The 20,055-nt window shown below is 47.3% G+C and overlaps 1 long non-coding RNA gene across 1 annotated transcript; it reads left to right on the plus strand.

Moving 5' to 3' along the window:
- The first annotated feature begins 5,537 nt into the window (after nucleotides 1-5,537).
- On the plus strand, nucleotides 5,538-10,296 carry LOC147579541 (uncharacterized). The gene is made up of 2 exons (XR_015254058.1): nucleotides 5,538-9,067; nucleotides 9,793-10,296. It is a non-coding gene; the product is annotated as an uncharacterized LOC147579541 (long non-coding RNA).
- Nucleotides 10,297-20,055: the final 9,759 nt, after the last annotated feature.

The raw sequence follows: 20,055 nt of genomic DNA on the forward strand, positions 1-20,055 counted from the left end.
TTCTACTGGATTTATCTGCCACGTCAGTAGCTTCCGATGAATAACGTGGCTCTTAGAAAGTTTAGAGGCTGTGTCCGAAATGTGGCAAGAAGAGAAAAGGCAATTAGATAAGGTTTTTATGTGCTATGACCCACACTGCAGGTTGGGGTGGAAATCATTCCGCGGGAGTGCTTTTAAGTGGTGTTATTCAAGGAAGAGAACCCATCTGTATTCAGATGCTGACCAATTATGTTTTCACTCAGTTTATCTTTCTTAGATTTTTAAATACTTTTCTATTAAAAAAAAACACTTTTAAAATGTAGTTTTATGATGTCTCAAGGACTACTGCTGGGCCCGAAGCTAGAATGGAGCACCCAGAATACATTTAAATGAATTACAAAGTGTATTATACTCTGAAAATCAGCATTAAAATGCACATTAATTTTTGCAGCTCTTAAATACTTTGCTGCAGAACTGCCTCCATTCTATAATTGAAACAGCTCTTCAGATGCAATTTAGTTGCTGATTGGTTTTTAAGTATTTTTTAAAAGCTAACAGCTCAGATAAAAAAAGGTGGTGTACCCTTGAGTTTTAAATAGGAACACAGATGTCATCGCGTGGGGACGCATTAGGCCACTGGAAGCCACACTCATTTCCTACAGAGAAAGGGTACTCCTTCCTGTCACGCTGTTAACTGTTCAGGAGAACACAGAGTTGGCTCGACCTCAAATAGAAGCTCTTGGTTACGAGGGAGTTCTCCTCTGAGTGAATTTATTAACTCCGCTCTCTGATTCAGACATTCCAAGACTTGCTTCCCTGGTCTTCTGTTACCTCCTGGCTTGTCAGTTTCAAGAAATGTCAACTAGGAAAAGAGCAGGCGAAACACCAAAGCGGGTCTACGTTTGCCAGCAGGGCGATGCCTCCAGGTAAGAACCCGGAAGAGGCTGGAACGAACTCAAGGCCCAAGTCAAGCATTGGAAGACGTGCCGATTTTATTTTATTTTTTTGCCAACGCCGGACAGCGAAAAGGATATTGCAGGGGGGCTGTATCCCCATAGCAACACACAATAACTTCAAGATTAAAAAAAAAAAGTCTAGGGATTCTTAGCTGTGTGTCTGCCTCCTTGGAACTAATAAGTCGGTTTTGACCTTGTTACGGGGATAACGGCAGGTGCCAGAGAAAGAATGGCAGAAATGATTCTTTTTTTTTAATTTTTTTTAACATTATTTATTTATTTATTTATTTATTTTTGAGACAGAGAGAGACAGAGCATGAACAGGGGAGGGTCAGCGAGAGGGAGACACAGAATCTGAAACAGGCTCCAGGCTCTGAGCTGTCAGCACAGAGCCTGACATGGGGCTCGAACCCACGGACCGCGAGATCATGACCTGAGCCGAAGTCGGACGGTTCACCGACTGAGCCCCCCAGGCACCCCAAGAGTGTCTCTTTTTAAAATAAGTGTCAGGAGGCCATAAGGGAAGGGGGGGGGGTGGTTTATGAACATCCTCATCAGAGAAACCGTGAACTTTTTCAAAAACCTTCCAGCCAGCTGCAAACCCTCAGCCTGGGCTTAACTCTGTCTTCACCATGACACCTGACTCAATGGCCTCCTTCACCTTTGAAAGGAGCCCAGGAGACTGGGCGAGTTTCAGTTCCTCATTTGTGTATTACCCCAACCAATTCCAGTCAATTCAGTGTCAATCCCTGTGTGACATAGAGGATAGCTGCACTCATAGCTTTTCGCCTACATAACCCTTCCCCCACCCTTCGTCTTCCTCGGGACATGAGTCTGGCTTCTACCTGAGTGTCTTCAGAAGCACAATTCTAATTGCCAAAAAAAAGTGCCTGTTGGCTGAAATGTTCCATAAATTCTTTCTTGGTCAACACAGACATACCGCTGGGATGTTTTAAGGCGGACGTGTAAAATAATAATGCTTAAAAACCAAAAAGCACTAGGATGAGGTAAAGTGCATGGCTATTGGAGAGTTCTAGAGATTGAGATGTGGAAGAGGGCGCCAGCGAGCTCACAGAAGGGAAGCCTCCCAAGTCTCTGGAAACCTCCGGTTACCCCATTAAATCGGTTTGTAGACCGCCTAGGGCCAAGGTCCGGCCGCCCCAAGATGGACCTTTGGTATAAAGAGTTATTTTGAGTTAAAAGCAATCAAGACCCAGCAGATTCAGGAAAAGCTCTTCACCTTTCGCTCAACTGCCTGAAAGGAATTTAGACAGAGGACCCGCTCCAGGAAGAGAGCTACCATCACAGATAGCTGCATGATGATAGGAAGCAGGTATGCTGGACAGAGAGGAGCCTAGCAAGGCCACTTGGGTCCAGGTCTCTTTGCCCCGTGGTTTCTGCGTGACCCAGCAAACATTCGTTTACCGACCATTGACTCTTTTTCATTTTCCTGTGAACTGCATTTTTTCTCTTTAAAGTGCCAGACCCCTACTCCCTTCTCCTTAGTTCAGAATGACGTATATCCTTCTTCGTGCCCGACTGTCTTGGCAATGTCCACATCTGTGTGGGTTCCCAGTAGAGATGCTGTTCGATTGGATTTTCTCCTTGAATCTGTCTCGTGTCAATTCGATTGTTAATCCAACTAGAATAGGACCTTGAGGGGAGAGGAATTGTCCTCTCTGACTTCAGAAATACATCCAGATTCAAAGGGTAATTGCGCTCTGTGAATTCTGTGTCTCTGTTTAGGATCGCAGGCAAAAGTTGGGAAGGTAAATTGTGAGAGCGGGGAAAAACCTGCTGTCTGTACTTTGTTCTTACTTCTAGCTTTCTGGGAGGGAGAAGAAAATGCAGTAATAACAACATCTGACTACCATCTATCGTCTGCTTAACTGAATGCCCAGCAATGAGCCTCATACTTTATATTCATTTTAATCTTCGCAAAACCCTATGAGGTAGATACTATAAAGATCTCCTTTCATAAATGGGGAAACTGAGGCTTAAAGAGGTTAAGCAATGTGCTCGATCTCGGATAGTAGCTACATATTGCACTATCTGTGATAGCAGCATACGGTCTAACGTGACTTTAAGTTAAAGAACGTTATGTATAATTCATAGATTGCTGAAAATTCACGACAAACTATATCTCTCTGTGTTTCCTTCACATGAACTGTCGTCTACTGAAAGCCATGCTTGTTAAGAAAAGTCCTCCAAGTATGAAGCAGAGAAGGGAGAACAGCTTTCAGGTAATAGATTTCTCTTTTTTCTGTTTGTGATAGGTAGGGCAACGTCTAGTCTCCTCATCTTATGAAAAGAAAGTCACACTAAGAAAAATGTGCTCCTGAGTCCATTAAGAAAAAAGAAAAACTCACCACTGATTAAAGATCTCATGAAGAGGTGCAGAAATGAATCACCTTCAAGTGTGTGATTATTTAATTCTCTGAAACAGATCATTATCTAAATGATACTCTCAAAATTTGCATAAAATATGCAGAGACACCAACGGCATCTCCTCCGTGAAAAGCTCAAAGGAAGTTTGAAAGATGAGCACGCTATCGCCTCTGTCCCTTGCAAATATATTGATGGCACCTGGAGAATGAATTTGAAACAATTCCCCCAATTTCTAGGTAGGAGCTTGCTTCTCCGGCTGAAATTCTCCAAATCAGGTTGCTTTCTCTCTCCTGATGCTGCAGGGCTCGTGAGTCTGAAAACATCAACTAATCAAAAAACAGGAACAAAAGGGGGATGTGCAAATGGTGGGGATAAGGCGGCTGACGGATCTTCATAAAAAGATCTCCTTTAAAAACAAACAAACCCCCCAAAAAAAGACCTCTTCTTTCATGATGGAGGACCCCAAGCGTGCTGATGGACAAACGCCAGTACTGAGACCGCGGGAGGTAATATACCCCAGAAAGTGCTAGAAGACTACTGTGATAAGGATTTCCCAGAGCTATGGTCCCTGATGCTGAGCTCAGGTACCCCCCCTTCGGATCTGCCGTGTGTTGTCTGCAGCTAACAAGCGTTGGGCTGAGACGTGGAACCCCGCAGAATCCCGGGGTTGGGGGGGGTGGCTAGCTGTCGGAGTCCCCAGCCTCCAGAGCCAGGCGGGGCTGGGGAGACATCTCCAAGGAGCAGAGAGGAGGCAGAGCAGAAGTGACTAGCCCAGGGGAGGGAGGAGCCGGAGGACGCCCCAACATCTGCAGCCAGGATCTGAGTTCAGAGAATCCTGGAAAGTCTGTTTTCTATGCATGATAGGGCATTCATGGGTTAGCACAGTTTGAAAGGTTTCAAAGCTCAGTGTGTAGCTGGACTAAAATAGATCCGTGCAGCAAGATTGCCATCCTGGCTTTAAAAAGAGGGACAGAAAAGAAGAAAAAAAAAGACGAAAGAAAGGAGAGGAGGAAGGGTACCCCCACCAGGGATGTCCAAATGAAGTAAGCCCTAGCCCCACCTGCTGCTGCATCCAGACGGTTCCAAGGATGATATATGCTCTCTCTGTTGTGTGTAAGATGCATTAGGAATTTGGCTTTCTGCAAATCTAAGAGATTCCTTATGTCGCTATCCGTGGTTTCCTTTCCAGCCTGCCTGCTGGCACCTCGCAGAGAGCTTTCCAAAACCACCTGCGGCCTGGGTGAAGTTCACACTCGACGCGTGTGGGGTTAGCATTTTCTGTTTGTTTCTTTTCTTTTAAAATTCCTCAGTCGAGTGTGGCTTAGACTTGCATTGAGAAATGCTGGTATTGGCTTATGGATGTCTTTTTAAACACCTGCCTTGATTACTTTTTGCGGGGGAGATGTTTTCGGTCCCTTTTTTTTTTTTTTTTTTTTTTTAAGTTTTGCGTGGAATGTCAAATCCCAGCCTCGGGAGCTGGAGCTAGGAACCTCCCAAGGAGAAACCCAGATTGAGGCTAGGGCTATTTCTGTGTTTTACAACTTCTAAGGTGTGCACCCCCACCCCCCACCCCCCACTTAATGTGGCAGAAAGCAGGCTGCAACTTACACGGCCTGGGCCCTCAGCGGCGGCGGGACCGGGCAGCCACCTCCACTGCTACTCACGCAAGCCCATTCACACCTCTCCTTATCTCGGCCACTTCCACCCCGTTCTGTGAATTGCAGCAACCATTTGTGTTCAATGGTGTCATGGGTGCTTAGAATGTCTCCGAGACGACACTATGATTTGGCATGAAGACGAGATCCAGTGCAGAGAAAGACAGAAGGAGGCACACATTTGGTATCAGGCAAACAATTATTTGTCGTTACAGGGAAGGCTGCGATTCCTTATGTTCTCCCAAAACAGCAGGCATGTGCTTTGGGAATCTAAAGGAAGACCCCTATGTGCAGAGAGAACAGAACTCCCATCCCTGCCCAAGACGATGCCAGGGGCCACCTGTTACACCTTCCAAGCGAGCGAGTCCGAAAAAAATGCCCAGACAATAGTGGCAGGACTTTTTTGTTTTGTTTTGTTTTGTCTTTAAACAAAAACCGTGTCATCGTTGCTTTTCGTTTTTATTTCTTTTTCAGAGTTTCTTTCTTTATTTTGGGAGAGAGGGAGAGAGCATGAGCAGGGGAGGGGCAGAGAGAGGGAGAGAGAGGGAGAGAAAGAATCCCAAGCAGGCTCCGTGCTGACAGTGCAGGGCGACCACGGGGCTCGATCCCACAAACCTCGAGATCGTGACCTGGCCTGAAATCAAGATATCGAGTCGGATGCTTAACCGACTGAGCCACCCAAACACCCCTCGTGGATGCTTTTAATGGCACCCATGATGCTGTCATGATGGCCTATCGATGACAGAGTGAAGAAGCCATATAAAAGCATCATTTCCTGAACGTGAAGAAATTTTTAGAAACTTCTGTGTAAACAGTACTTTTCTTCTTAGTACCGAATAAAGTACTTATATGCATGTCTTACAATCAACTGGTATCTAAGATTTGGGGAAACCACAGTATATCAAGTCTCTGCTAGCCAACACAGGGAGGGAGACTTGGATCCTGGCCACTCAGATGTTCTGGGTGTTAGAGACAAGCTAGAGTCCATGGCAGGGCTGATGCTGTCACAGACAAGCAATTTATAAAGATCCGCAACGTAAAATACTGTAAAAACGGAGTAACGTGTTTCCCCAAATAAGTAACTTTACCTCTTCAGACATTAGATTCCCCGTATATACAACATAAAGGCGTGAAACAAAAAATGGTTTCCAAGGGCCCATCTGAACTACCACTGGAAGCAGGATGAAATTCGAACAGCGGGGCCCAAATCAAGGATGGACAGACACAGGGGCGCCTGGGGGGCTCAGTCAGTTAAGCGTCTGACTTGGGCTCAGGTCACGATCTCGCAGTTCGTGGATTCGAGCCCCGCGTCGGGCTCTGTGCTGACAGCTCGGAGCCTGGAGCCCGCTTCGGCTTCTGTGTCTCCCTCCCTCTCTGCCCCCTCCCCCATTCATGCTCCGTCCCTGTCTCAAAAATAAATCACGCCAGGACTGTTGTCAGTCATTCGCTCAGCTTGTGTCGCGTGCGTGCATTCCCGTGACACTGAGATGACAGCATAGACGTGGCATGCCCGGGGCCGTGTCTGCCCTCTTGGAACTAGAGGCGGGGGCAGCAGTGGCTTTTATTGCTTCTGTGGGGACAGGCAGCCACCAGCTCTTTCATAGCCCGAATCTTACTTTGAACTGAAATTAGTGCCCAACCCTTAGAAACAGGCAAGCGAAAGCCCTGAGGCTCCATGCTGCTCTCTGCCCGCCACCCCCTGCCATCCCTGGAGTAACACAGAGCCTCTGATGGATCAAAGAAATGCCTGGGACACCGTGTTGTTTCTTCTCGATGAGTCCCCAGGGAGCGGCGTCCAAGAAGGATCTGACATCAGAGCCCGCGAGTGGATGTGAAGGTAGCGATGCTGGAAGTAATTGGGGTCCCAGTGTTTCGGGTACCGGCTGGGACGAACCCAACTCACTCCCTCTAGCCAGAGCAAAGCAGCCACCACCTCCCATGGGATTATGCTAATCAGTGGCTCCAGACTCGCCTGGGGTTTGAACAAACAGGGGAACAATGAAGAAGTCTGGATTCTGGGAGAGGCTCCAGCTAAGCCTGTTGGCAAATTTAGGTGTTAAGTGAGACCTTTCACTGGCAACAAGGAGGGCAATTTGCATTTAATGGCCTTTAGAAGGGATTCTTTTTTCTCCCCCTGGGTATGGTAGTCTTTCATTTTTGATGATGCCAAATTCTTTCTATTGTGTTTAAAGGAACAGAAAGAACCCTTTGTTTTTTTTGTTTAGAGGGCGTTGCCGTCCCCGGGGAGGGTTTTTGATAGGCACAGCTGGTAGGGAGATGACTCCGGGCTTTCTCCTTGGGGATCAGGACCCAGGAAAAGGTCCCTGGCTGAATGGGTGGCGAATGTCAATGACTCGAGTCAATGACTCAAATGAGTAAAAAAACCAAAAACACAACAAATAAAACACAACAAATAAAACACAAACCAATAACACAACAACAAAAAAAACCCAAAAGCAAATTGTCTAGGTTTTTTTTTTTTTCTGTATGATGACAGATGAAATGAGCCATAATCCACTCCTCCTCTTCTCCCTCCTCTCCTCTCTTCTCGCTCCTACGATAGCTGCCGTCGAATCCACAATGGCTGGTTTGATCTTCCTGGATATCGTAGTATAAAACATGGCTGTGACCGATGGAAACAATACCCATGGTGGGGCGATGTCACACTAATATTTGCTGCTAACGACATCTTCTGGGCTCTTAGGGGGAGAGGATGCCGCGGACAGCATCCCCGCCAGTGCTTTCCTCCATGGAGAGCACCCACTAATTCTTTAGTGTTCTCTCCTCTCCTGGAGACAGCAGTCGAAGGAGCCAACACAATACATGCGCACGCTTTGTTAAAAGCGATGCTATTTGTGGGTGTGTGCATTTGATCTCATGAGTGTGTGTGTGTGTGTGTGTGTGTGTGTGTGTGTACATGTTGAAGACTTTCAAAGATGATACGCCAAAAAGGGATTGAGGAAGAGGGAGGTAATTGTGATTCCGTTACACCAGTAGATGTCTACCATAGACACATATCTTAATAACTAAAACCTAATATAAAAAAGAAACGGTGGGACCCCAAGCACATTTTAGAGAAAGCTTGACCCTGTTGACTGTGAAATACGTAATCACCCAGGACAGTGCCTTCTAGAAGCCTCAGTTCCACATAGGGCCTGAGGAAGTGAGAATCATGGACCCGGGACACTGAACCCTACTCTGTGCCGGACCCCACAATCACCCCTCTGAGCTGGTACACGCCTGAGGCTCATTGTCTAGACGGAGAAATTATGGTTTCTGATTTTGTATTAAGGGTCTGATGTTTCATATGTTAATTAAACTGACCCATAAGGACGGGTCAGAGCTATTTTCAGGTACAGGAAACAACATTAGGCAAGGCCTTATCCAGCCTTCCACTGACACTTTGTGCATGGAGCAAAGGCCATCAAATACTTAACTGTAAGAGTGGTGGGTCTTTTAAAAAAAAAAAAATGTAATGTTTATTTAGTTTTGACAGAGAGAGACAGAGCATGAGCGGGGGAGGGGCAGAGAGAGGGAGGCACAGAATCTGAAACAGGCTCCAGGCTCTGAGCTGTCAGCACAGAGCCCGACGCGGGGCTCAGACTCACAGACCGTGAGATCATGACCTGAGCCGAAGTCGGACGCTCAACCGACTGACCCACCCAGGTGGCCCGTGGTGGGTCTTTCTGATGTGGTTTGGAGTGGTGGGGTTCGGAGCTGAAGGTCGAGAAAGAATTCTTGAGACGTCTTCCGTGCAAAAAGGTGGTTACATTAAAGCGTGGGGACAGGACCCGTGGGCAGAAAGAGCTGCACTGGGGTTGTGACGAGTGACTGATGACAAGGTTTTCTATCTCATGGAGGGGAGGGTGACGTTAGGGCTCCAGGAAATTGAGTCTATAGGTTTCCGGAGATTGCTTTTTTCTTCTGAATCATTAAGACGCTTGCAGACTGATGGAGACTCATGTCCCACAGGACGTGATCTGTACCATTTGACGCTTTGTTTTTCCTCCAGCAAAGCATTAACATTACGACAACTGGGCCTTCCTGGAGGAATGTCACGAGGCTGTCTCTTGGACTTGTCAATGGGCTGTAAGTTGTAAGGAAATTTAATTTTCCATTTCCCTTTGTTTTCCGCGTCATTTTTGTTGGGAAAAAGAAAGGGGGGGGGTGCGTCCAAAGCTCTCAATTTTCCATTGCACGTTATCTGTTTGGTCTCATCTGGTGTGGCATGAGGTCCCTTGAAATCTCTGTTCAAATATCTTTCTCTAAATTATTTTGTAGAGCTGCGTTTTGTGTAAGGGATAGGGAAAGGCCTTTCGAAGAAACAGATTCACTCTAAATCTGTATCAAAGACCAATGTAATCAGAGGTTGTGACTAGAGGGCTCTTAGGGCAACCGGAGATAAGCACTGGAAAATTGTTTATAAATAAGATATTGACCAGAGGAGTGAGTAGAAAGTTGGATATTGGCCTGGGAAAAAGAAAAGAGCAATCCCTACACAGAAAAGCACAGGCAGGCGACTCTCTGGCCAACGGAGACCCATGGAAATCAGACTCAGATATGGAATACTCAGGTGGGGGGGGGGGAGGACACTCTTTCCACAGCTTTCTTGCGTCTGCTCCCAGCCCATGGAAGGAAGGGCTTAGACACTAGGATGTGGAGAGAGGAGAGAGGGCCAGCTGACTCTCTGAAACCAACCAAAGTGCTGCCTACAAAGTGACACAGGGATTTGACACTGGGTGACTTAGGGGAACTCTAGCAGCTAGCAATCTCTCTCTCTCTCCCTCTTTTTTAAATGTTTATTTATTTTTTAGAGAGCGAGATCATGAGCAGGGGAGGGGCAGAGGAGAGCAGGAGACAGAAGCCCAAGCAGGCTCCATGCTGCCACGCACAGAGCCCGACGGAATCCAACCCATGAACCGTGAGATCATGACCGGAGCTGAAACCACGGGTCTGACGCTCAACTGACTGAGCCGCCCGGGCACCGCACCAGCTAGCGATCTCTAAAGGACAAAAGAAAATCAGGAGATTTAAGGCTTTCTCTTTAGGGCCCTGTCAAGGGTTAAAAGAAAGAGGGAACTTGGAACAGAGCCAGCTACATGATGCGTGGGACCCAGTGCAAAATGAAAACGCAGGGCCCTTGTTCAAAAAGCAGAAGAAAGGGTCATTAAAGGCACTAAAACGGAAAGCTGTTTCTTTCCCTCCACGGCCTCTCTCTCTCTCTCTCTCTCTCTCCACTTCTCATGATTTGTTTTTTAATTTGCTCTTTAATGTTGATCTAAGCAAAGAAAAATTAAAAATTTAAATTATTAGCATGAGCGTCGGTGTTCATCGTCATATTGCGCGTGCCAGTTTGAATGCAAATATCAGTGCGTTTAATTCACGTACAGCCTCAGGAAGGTTACGCAGTTCATATTTCATAGCTTATACATTCATGTGGGTCTTTTTTTTTTTTTTCTTCTTGACAAAACAGTATGAGGGGGGGAGAAAGGCAGTCCTTGACGTCTGGGAACCGGATTTGACGCTCACAGCTTCGGCCTCCGTGTTCTTGCAAACGGATCGGACACTTACTCTTAAGCCCTGCGTTCTCCTGTCGGCTGAACAATCTCACGGAACGTGTCCGGAGACCGGGTCCCCGCGCGGCCCACAAAATACTTGCTGAATGAGCGACGCTACGTCTTTGCCTATGACAGCTATAGCCTCACTCGACCTGGCCCTTCTGATGAAAAAGATTTATTAGGAGACCCACTCACGGAACTGCCCCTGCTTTGTGACCACATCCGATCTAGAGCAAGCCTCATTCCTTAGATGCTCCCCCAAGTTACCCAACCAGAGCCCCAGTCCTGTAACGGGGCCTGACACCCTCTTACTAAGGCTGCCCGGGATTCCCACGGCCGATGCGAATTCCTCGCCGTGACGGGGGTTAAACCCGCCTTGTTCTGATGCAGTTGTGTTCCTGCGAGGCTTGCGGCCCCTGACTGACTCGACTGCTTTTATTGCGCTTCTCGCTATGCCCACGGTCCATGGGCACGATCCGCCCGTAGCCTCGGATGGGTGGCAAAGCGGGGAAGGAAAAGGACGTCTGGGAGCCTGTCCGTCCCTCCCTTCTGTGGCGTCACCCGTGGGCCTTACATGAGTAGGGAAGGGGACGATGGGGTTCCTCCGTTGCTCTGTTTTTCACAGTTTTCCTTCTGTGTTAGGGGCCAAGTTCTTTTTCACACAGGAGGGATGGCCTCTCGGGGGCAGTCGGCATCTCTGTTTACTCGGTCCCAGATGTGACACAGTGGCCTTGCCCTCACTTTGCGTCCCACCGAACCCTACAAATTATGGATCAGCAGGTATTCTGTGCTCTGGGGGCCCCCTGAACGCTACAGGTCAACGGATGACTGGATGGTGGACGTGCCCAGCGGGCGACTATTTTCTGCTCACGTGCACGCTCCATTGTCCCCTCAGGCCTCATTTACAAAACGCCAGTTGAAAGACAACGTTAGTAAGAACACCGGGACAGCGACAACAGATCAGCAAACCAAGCAGGGGGCCCTTCCCCATGGGCCCCATGCCAACGCACGGGTGTATGTCCATGAGGATGGTCCTGCCCAGCAATGAACTTAAGAGCGGTGACAGAGACCCTTGGTTGTGCTTAGTGAATTGAACCCGAATACTTATCCCTAACCTTTTGTTCCACTTGTCACGCCCGAGGGCTATAAAACAATCCCATCAATGACGTGGAAGAAAGGATCCCTGGGACAGCCTGTCTTGTTCCGGAAGGTCCCAGCTCAGCCCACCCCATTGTAAGAATCCCTGTCCTAAAAAAATTCTTTGATTTTTTTTTTTTTTAAGTTTAACTGTGATAACATTTTATTTGTGGTACTTTTAAGTGTGGAAGAATTATGGCCGAGATCTAGTTTCAAAGCGATAGCCTAAGTATCTTAAATAAGTGACAGACCATGTTCTACAACTCCCTTGAAGAAATAATTCCATTTTTACCAAAGACAGAAAGGAAGGCAATTTTGATGATAGCCTGTGAGATCTCCTCGCCTTCCGTGAAGAATGTCTCCCTCAGAACACATTCTTGACGTGTGGCAAGATTCTCCACGTCAAAGCCCGCTCTCTTGGCCACGTGCTCGGTGATTCTGTAACTCCGGGTCAGCACCAACCAATAGAAATAGCGTAGGAGTCACAGAGGTAATCTTGAGTTTTTCGGGAGCCACATCTAGTTTAAAAGTTAAAGGAAACAGGTGAACTTCACATAAATATTTTTTTAAATGGATTTTTTTTAAAAAGTGTGTATTTATCTATTTTGAGAGAGAGAAAGCAAGCGTGAGCAGGGGAGAGGCAGAGAGAGAGGGAGGGAGAGAATCCCAAGCAGGCTCTGGGCTGTCAACGCAGAGCCTGACACGGGACTTGAACCCACGAGCCATGAGATCATGTCCTGAGCCGAAGTCCGACGCTTCACTGACTGAGCCACCCAGGCGCCCCATATAAATATTTGATGTCAACCAGCGTACCCTAAATATTATCTTTTCAACATGTAACTGATACAAAAATCATGAATGAGACAGGTACCTTCTACGACATTCTATCTGGTGTGGATTTCACTCAAGCACACCTTTGCTCGTCTGTCACGTTTCGGATGCTTGGAAACCACACGTAGCCAGCAGCTACCCACAATGAACAGAGCTCTCCACGTTCAGGTGTCCCGGCCACACGGCCTGAATAAAGCGACAGCCATCATGGTGGCTCCCAGAGAGAAATGGTTGCTCGGATTCTGGGACGATGGTCTGGCAATTCAGTTTCGGTACCGTTAGATACACGGCCGTTGAGCAGACTAAGTTAAGACTCTAACGTAAAGTCCGACCCCCAAAGTCAATGTGATTTGAGAGCAAGAAGTGAACACAAGGTGAATACCTCAGCTAGCCCTCGGGGCCAAGGTTAGGGAACACGGAAGCGGTTTGAACATTAGAGGAGACACAGTAAACCCAAGGAGACAGACCATTTCTGCCCCATGGCCTCGATTGCTCAACGAATCATTTTTTCTTCGGGGGGGGGGGGGAATTGTGCTTTTTCCCCAACAGTGATTGTTGGCACCTGTTTGGCCCGTTTCACCGAGAGCGGAGTCTGCATCTCCCAATCTGGTCATCTTGGAGCTGGGGACGGGGACAGCGTGGAGCTGGGGATGTGGAGCCCGTGAAGTCTCCGGTGCTTCAAGCAGAGAACTAAGTCCCCATCGTGCAACGGCGTCCAATTTCCATGGGAAAATTACTCTGCAGGAAAACGACACTGAGCCTGCTCTCTGTTTTGCCAGCCGATTATCCAGGCTCTCAGGCCCTGGCTTATGATGACGCGGGAGAGCCCGGGGTTAGGTCGAGAGAGAGAGAGAGAGAGAGAGAGAGAGAGAGAGAGAGAAGCCCCAGATAAAACCGTGTCCTGGCTTACATTTCAGAGCTGACCCTGCAGCTGAGACGGAACAGCAGGGGAGAGATGGGGGGGGGAGGGGGAGAGGGGCGGGTTATTGCATTAACCCGCGGAACATTCCGAACGAAAACTTTCATTGGGGTATCAATAATTCAGACTTCTCCATCTGCTAGTCTGAGCAGATGACATTTATTTTAACAGGCCCTCTTTGGGAGGGGGCATGGAATTCGACTCACGGTGTGCTTTGTTTTAAAGCACAGAAACGCCTTTGCTGTAGTCGTGTGGTGCTGCTCCGGTGTCTTTAGTCCTTCGCTTTCATGCAAATTTCAGAAACCTAAGTCTTGGGACCTCAGTTCCTCTCTGTTCCTACTGGCCCTCTACCCTGCCTCCAACCCAGCTCTGCGCCTACTTTGTCTCAGACGCTTTGGTTAATTTAATCGTGCCCGGCTAATTTTTGCTCCTAGAAATGTATAACTTGCATTACAGTCATTTTACATTTTTCTACGTTTTCACTCTCTGAGTCTCTGGGCTTTTTTTCTTTCTTTGTTAATAGGTTCACCTGACACCCCTGGCTAGATTTGCAAGATTCGGAGGTGAGCGATGGGGTCTTTAATTTGCCGTTGCTACGTTCTTCCAATTTCTGAAACCGTTTCTGCCATCTGTTGTTCCCACAGGCGGGGATGGACTGACCGCGACCCCAGGGCCAATTCTGGCCCTCCATCTGTTTTTTTTTTTTTTTTTTTCAACGTTTATTTATTTTTGGGACAGAGAGAGACAGAGCATGAACGGGGGAGGGGCAGAGAGAGAGAGGGAGACACAGAATCGGAAACAGGCTCCAGGCTCTGAGCCATCAGCCCAGAGCCCGACGCGGGGCTCGAACTCACGGACCGCGAGATCGTGACCTGGTTGAAGTCGGACGCTTAACGGACTGCGCCACCCAGGCGCCCCCCTCCATCTGTTTTTATCAATAAAGCTTTATTGGAACAGAGCCATGCTCGTTCGCTTCCGTACTGTCTCAGGCTACAGCGCAGAGCTGAACACCTACAACTGTCTGGCCCACCAAGTCTAAAATATTTATTCTCTGGCAGTTTCCAGAACACCTTGGCTGATCTCTGCTGCAGACTTATGCCTCTCTGTCTGGAACATTAGGGGGGGCAGAGGGGAAGAGTCAAGCAGACGTGGCTCCGACTCCCATTGACTCTGTCGCCCCCCTGGGGGTTTCCCTGACCCTCCCTGAACCTCCTCATTTACAAAACGGGAACCATACCGTCAACCTTACAGAACCCCGACGAGAATTACCTGAAGTAAGTGCTTAAAAAGGACACAGCATAGTTCTGGATGGAGAAGATAAAATAATCATAGTAGAATAAATGGCTTCGTAATAACGACAAGGGTCACCGTCATCATTACCAGCTGCCACCTCCTGTGCCAAAGGGAACCTCAAATAGAATGTTTTCCAGGATGACTCTCCAGGGAAGCCCGTCAGATGGGAGAAAATGCTGCTAGAGGGTTCTGTAGGAAAAACTTCTCCCCAGGTCCCACGCCCTCTTTCCCCACCTCTGCTGGGGAATTCTTACCTTATACGTGCTAGTAGCAGTATCTGCCATTACGAGGCACACCCAATACTTGGGTGTAGACGTGCAGTGTTTGCCTGAAGTCAAGTTTACGGGCAGCGTCCGCTTGGGCGTTATCCAGTTAGGGCCTCAGCAAGAAGTAGGCGTGCCCACTGTGTTCCCGTGGGTTCTCCAGAGAAACAGAGCCGATAGGAGATGAACGTCTATATATATCAATCTACGTACATACATACGTACGTACCTACCTACCTATCTATCCTATCTGTCTATCTACCTTTCTATCTCCTACCTACCTATCCTATACATCTATGTATCTATCATCTATCTCTCTAATAAGAAGTTGGTTCACACAGTTGTGGAGGACTTGAGAAGTCCTCAGGTCTGTAAGCTGTAGACCCAAAGTTTCTGATGATTGGAAAAATTCCTTATTTGGGGGATATTAAAATAATGTTGTAGAGGCATAGCTATGGACATTCATAATATAATATAATATAATATAATATAATATAATATAATATAATATAACATAATATAATTAGGCTGCTTGTGGCCAATGGAACCATTGAAGGTGATAACACAGAGCGGTGCAAGGGGCAAATGTTGACTCTACTCCAATGGCTCTGGTGGCGGGGGCCACTCGGGGCGCTCTATGGGAAGAGTCCTGCGGAACCTTCTGGGAACCTCAGAGGCATGGAGCGTGGGCAGGCCGCGGTTCTCCACAGCTGCCGACACAGACAGTGACCCTTTCTCCAACGTGATAAGTTCTTCTTTCCTTCCAGCTCGAAGACCTACTTTTTCCACGTGGATTCTACGTTCTAGTGGTTGTTACTTACTCCGCGATTTGACGCTATCTTACGCAAACCAGGTATTCCACAAAACATTTGCTAAACGAATCCACGATCGTGAATCCCTGTATGTATCTATCGCCTGAAATTTTTTGTTCAAAGCCAAAGATACGTATTTATTTTCTACCTCAGTGGTACAAAGAAAGGATATCAAATATTTTAAAAACGCTTTTGAGTGTTTCGGAGGAAACACATATACCATTTACATGGAGTTGTTATTACTTCCGTTCCCGGGGATGGGGCTATTCTGGCAAGCCTCAGGTCCCCAGCATCGGTTTCCTGTTTGCACACTGGTATTTTCTAGAATCTTCACTGTATTTCCCCCTCTTCTTCTGCCATATTTCATGAGCTCTCCTTCATATCCACCTCATGAGTTGCCTTTGATCAGAGACTGAGGACTCCCCTGACGTATTTAATTTCAAGTTGCGGCTCTCCATTCTGGGAGGTGCGGTAGAAACTTTGCAGTGTAGACATCATGCTGTGTTCTCTTTCCTCAGGGGAAGCTCTTGAATCTACCAAATTTCAACTCTCGTCAAGGCTGTTTCATAACCGTAAGAATGGACTGGAAACTCGCAGACAGTAGAGACCACAGCCTCTCTATTAGTGAGTGTGGGGTAAAATATGTCATCCATTATCAATAAATATCTGTTGCTTGGTGCTGTGGACTGAGTAGCAGCCCCTCACCCCCAATTCATATGGTGAAGTCCTAACCCCGCCCTGTGACTGTATGTGGGGATAGGGCTTTCCTCCAGAGGTGATTAAGGTTCAGTGATGTCACAGGGTGGGGGCCTGACTTGGTGGGATTAGTGTCCTCATAAGAAGAGGGAGAAGTTCCAGGGATCTCTCTGTCTTTGCACAGAGAAGAGGCACCAGAAGGCAGCTGTCCACAAGCCAACAAGAGACATCTCACCAGACACCAACCATGCTGGGACCCTCATCTCAGGTTTCCGGTCTCCAGATCTGTGAGAAAATAAATGTCTGCTGTGGAAGACACCCCCTCTCCCCCCCCCCCTTCATCAGTGACATGTTGTTGTGGCAGTCCAAGCAGAAGTCATAGAATTGCTTCATCGATGCGTCGCCAAGTATTTTAGGCTAATTGTGACGAAAATTATTCTAAATACAATGGGAGGTTGAGTTGGTCTTTCAGAAGAAAGCTATAACATCCCAAAGGCTTCAACAGTGGACAGATTTGGCCAAACTTCACATATAGTGAAAGGTAAAATAAAATTATTTAGAGATTTGGAAAATTTGGAGGAAAAGGTCATCTAAGAGATAGCTTAGACAAGGACTGTAAAAAAAGAGTGAATACAAACTAAAAGGCAAATGATTTATATACATGTGAAGATACGTTCAGCCTCACTAATAAAGGTACACAAGTAACACAAGATAATATGGAGGGATATTTTTAAATAGACTTGATAATTTTATGGTAATTTTATGGAAAAATTGAAAGGATAATGCATAGTTCTCATATATCCTATCTCCAGTTTCCTCTGTTATTAATATATTACAACGGTGTAGCACATTTGTTGCAATTAATGGACCAGTGGTGATAAATCATTATTAACTAACGTCCATTGTTTATTCAGAATATATATATTTTAATGTGTATGATTCACAAACTTTAAAAAGTTGATAATCTCCAATATCAGTGGAATACAGTCTGTCATACATGGTTGATGATTGTTAATTGATATAAATTCCTTGGAGAGCAATTCGACAAGATCTGTTAAAAATTAAATGTGCCTGGGGCGCCTGGGTGGCTCAGTCCGTCGAGCATCTGACTTCAGCTCAGGTCATGATCTCACGGTTTGTGAGTTCGAGCCCCGCGTCGGGCTCTGTGCTGACGGCTCAGAGCCTGGAGCCCGCTTCGGATTCTGTGTCTCTCTCTCTCCCTCTGTCCCTCCCCACTCATGCTCTGTCTCTCTGTCTCCGAAATAAATAAACGTTAAAAATTTTTTTTTTCTTAAATTAAATGTGCCTACCTATAAATTAGCGATTTCACTGATAGGGATTTCCCTTATACCGGTCCTGACTCGAGGGGGGAAGATATTCTTATAGAAAAGTTTCCTTCAGCAACAAAAAACATAAACCACCTAAATGTTGATGGTAACACATAGACACGGTCTTTACAGATAATATTTATGTGTCGATCTACATTTAATATATAAACCTGAGTTCTAAGCTCTATGTAGTAACATAATGTTATGTCCCCCCCCCACCCCCTGTTAAAGGAAGGATGTGTTAAGGCAGGGGGAATGGAAGTTTCTCCTGAGCCTCTTGGGGCCCCTGATTGTGTCTGAAAATTGAACTGAGAACAAGAGAACTGGAGAAAAGCATCACATGTATTTAATAGAAGTTCATGTGACACGGAACCCTCCTAAGGGAATGAGGAACGTAAGAAACTGTTCGATCCAAGTGTTTTCATGCTGCGTTTGATGCAGGGTGGAAAGTACTGGAAAGATAGGATAGGGCCAAGAGTGTGAACTGAGTATAGTGAAGAGGGGAAACGTAGCAAGGTTGTTGCTCATATTCTAGCACCTTGGAGATAAAGGCGTGTCTCCCATGAGGGTCCCCGGACCTGCTTCAGGGAAGAAGGAGGGGGAAGGTCAGAGTGACCTCCTCCTCCTGCTGTTTTCTCAAACTCGTTCATTTATTTATTTAAAAAAAATTTTTTTTTATGTTTTTTAAATTTATTTTTGAAAGAGAGAAACAGAGTATGAGCACGGGAGGGGCAGAGAGAGAAGGAGACACAGAATCTGAAATAGGCTCCAGGCTCTGAGCTGTCAGCACAGAGCCCGACGCGGCGCTCGAACTCACAAAGCGTGAGATCATGACCTGAGCTGAAATCGGACGCCCAACGGACTGAGCCACCCAGGCGCCCCTCAAACTCTTTTAGCTTAAAATATTAAATATGCCAAGGTGCCGTATCTTGGGTTGGCATGTTCCGAATCCTGTCAAAAGCAAGTTGCCAAACAAGCCCATAGTGTAATTTCCACCTGGGTTGTGTGCAGGTACATACGTGGGAATATGCATTTCTTCTGGAAGGTGCCATTCGTGTGCCTTCCTAGGAATTGCGGGGCTATGCAGCAGGGCCAAAACCACAGGGCTCCCGCGAATGAACCGGTTGAGGCAAACACTCAAACGTTTCATCGGGGACACTGCAAACAAAGACAGAAACTTAGACATGAGGCGGCAGGCCGTTATGGGGGAGACGCACCTAAATACCGTAGCAACTGTGGCACTTGCTCCTGGAAACTCGCTGAATTTTATAGACAAGGGGTGGGGCTGGGGGGGGCGCGGTCACTCCAAAATCTGTGTCCGTTGACTCCATCCATCATCTTCTGCTCTCCATCTCCAAATATTTTGGTGGGGGGCGCTCTTCCGAAATCTGAAACTGGAGGGTTTGCGGGCGCCCTCTAGAGGCCAGGTCGCCTTCTGCTAGGAACTCGCCCTTAGGCGCTAGAACCTGGTGCCCAGGGGGTGTGCCAGGTGACGTCTCCCAGCCAGAGTGGGGGGGGGTGTGATTTCTCCCAGTAGGAGGGGGGAGGTGGTCCTCCCGCCAGTGAACTAGTGAGGACACTGAGTCAACCTCACCTGGCTGGAGTTGGAGGCTGGGGGGGTCCTGTCTTGCAGATCTATATCTGCTGGCAACCATGGACTCGCCCCTGCAAAGGGGACCCATCCTAGGGGACTTTGTGTGTTAACCCGAGCCTTATTACTTAGTGACAGATGTGTGCCCTGGGGCTGCAGACTGTTATAAAAGTGATTGCACACTTTTACAGCCAAGACAAGGTAAATGCTTTAAACCGAGTTATTACATTATCCCCAAAGAAACGCTCACTGTGAATATTGAAAAGGTTGTCCAGTCTGCAATTCAAATGAACCCTTTTAACTGTTTGCCGGCACAAATGACTCACTCGTGGCCCCGTGGCCCCGTCAGGCAGCGTCAGAGTCTCCCGCCCGGGGCTGCATGCCTTTCCCCGAGGACCCTGTCCTTCTCTGCCCGGACAAGGGCAATTTCTTTCCAGTGGGCTTCCGGCGCCAGCCTCGTCTCTCCAAAGTCCATTCGGGGCAGGAGCAGCCAGTGTCGCCTCTTAAAAATGGAAATCTAACCATGCTTCTTCCTTTAGCAGTTTTCTGTGGTTCCTGGAATAATCCCCATGCCCTCTCCGTCTCGTTTCCTACAACCTGTCCTGGCCCCTGGAGCCCCCAGCCACTCTGATGGCTTTTCTGACACTCA

Source organism: Puma concolor, chromosome B4 (assembly GCF_028749965.1).
Source record: "Puma concolor isolate L17-30 chromosome B4, mPumCon1.1.hap2, whole genome shotgun sequence".
In the NCBI taxonomy this organism is placed as follows: domain Eukaryota; kingdom Metazoa; phylum Chordata; class Mammalia; order Carnivora; family Felidae; genus Puma; species Puma concolor.